This window comes from Mus pahari, chromosome 2 (genome assembly GCF_900095145.1).
Source record: "Mus pahari chromosome 2, PAHARI_EIJ_v1.1, whole genome shotgun sequence".
In the NCBI taxonomy this organism is placed as follows: domain Eukaryota; kingdom Metazoa; phylum Chordata; class Mammalia; order Rodentia; family Muridae; genus Mus; species Mus pahari.
Window position 1 is genome coordinate 135,433,884 of NC_034591.1, and position 1,580 is coordinate 135,435,463.

Here is a 1,580-nt window from a genome sequence, read left to right on the forward strand (position 1 = left end):
TGGAACTTCACAAGCCAGGCCTCCATCCTCTGTATTCTCTCAACACTTCTTTTCCAAGCTCCCACAGAGCACCTCACCTAGTTTTGAACACTCAGTGGCTTTTCTAGCCCAAGGATCCAAAGGCCTTCCACGATTCTCCCTCAAACACATGATCAAGTCTGTCCCAGCAACACCCATGATTCTAGTATCAGTTCCTGTCTTAGTTAAGGTCACTGCTGTTGGGGTGAAACACCATAATCAAACTCAACTTGAGGAGGAAAGGGTTTATTTGGTTTTCACATCCTGGATCACACAGTCCATTGAGGGAAGCCAAGGCAGGGACACAAACTAGATGGGCACCTGGAGGCAGGAGCTGATGCAGAGGCCTTGGAGGGGTACTGCCTGCTCCCATCTCCCTGGCCTTGGGATTACAGGTGCAGATTGCTAGTCCTGGCTTTTTCCATCGTTAGGGATCTCAACTCTGGTCCTTATGCTTGAATAGTAAGCGCTTCAATGACTGATCTATTTTGCCAGCCCCACAAATAGATTTTCTAAATTGTATGGTAGGGCTTCCTTGGGCTAACAGAAATGGATGATGGGTGAAGATGTGTAGAGAATTACCTTATTCAGCTCTGAACTTCTCTTTGTGGCAAAAGTACTGTCTCTAAAGCCAGACCCCAGAGATAAAGCAGCGGGCCTGTGGGAGGGGTGGTGGTGAGCACAGCCTGGCCAGACATGGAGGCGCAGTACTCCTGCACCAAATGCCACCAATGCTTCCCCTTCGAGGCGAGACGATGTCTCAGGGGCAGCAGCTGTGCAAGGAATGCTGGGCTGCCCACCCTGTTGTGAAGTGCACCTACTACAGGACTGAGTACCAGCAGGAGAGTAGAACCAATACAACGTGCAAGAAGTGTGCTCAGAATGTACCGTTCTGTGGAATGCCTAAGCTTTGTCATTATTGCAACATAATTGCTGCATTTATTGGGAATAAGTGCCAGCGCCGCACAAATTCTGAGACGAAGTACGGACCCCCCCCCCCATACTCCTGTGAACAGTGCAAGCAGCGGTGTGCACGTGACAGGAAGGATGATGGAAAGAAGGTGGTGGGAAGCTGCTGTGCTGGCTGTGCACACTGACGTACAAGCGTGTCCTTCAGAAGACCAAAGAGCAGAAGAAACACCCGAGCAGCTCTTCTCGAGGCAGCCCTCAGGAGAAGGAGCAGTCCAACCGCCTGAGTGGTGACAGCCATTACCGCAGCCGTAAAACACTTTCTACATCTTTGAGTCAATCACAACTAAGGGAGACAGCTTTTCCCCAGACCTGGCTCTTGGTTCACCAGGCACGGCCCCCTTGTCATCATTGCTCACCTGAAGGAAGACGTGGCCACTCTGAAGAAGATGTTGCATCAGAAGGATCAAATGATCTTAGAGAAAGAGACGAAGTTGACGGAGCCGATTTTCAGTACCAGGAGTCTCAGACTCCAGCCAAAATGAACCAAATGGAGAAAACCCACAAGGAGGTCACAGAGCAACTGCAGGCAGGCAGCTGCCATGTCCAAGAGCAAGAAGTCTGAGAAGTCAGGCACCGCAACATCTCCGTGA

The 1,580-nt window shown here is 50.6% G+C and overlaps 1 pseudogene; it reads left to right on the plus strand.

Annotated features, from left to right (window-relative positions):
* The first annotated feature begins 714 nt into the window (after positions 1-714).
* Positions 715-1,580, plus strand: LOC110317237 (annotated as a pseudogene).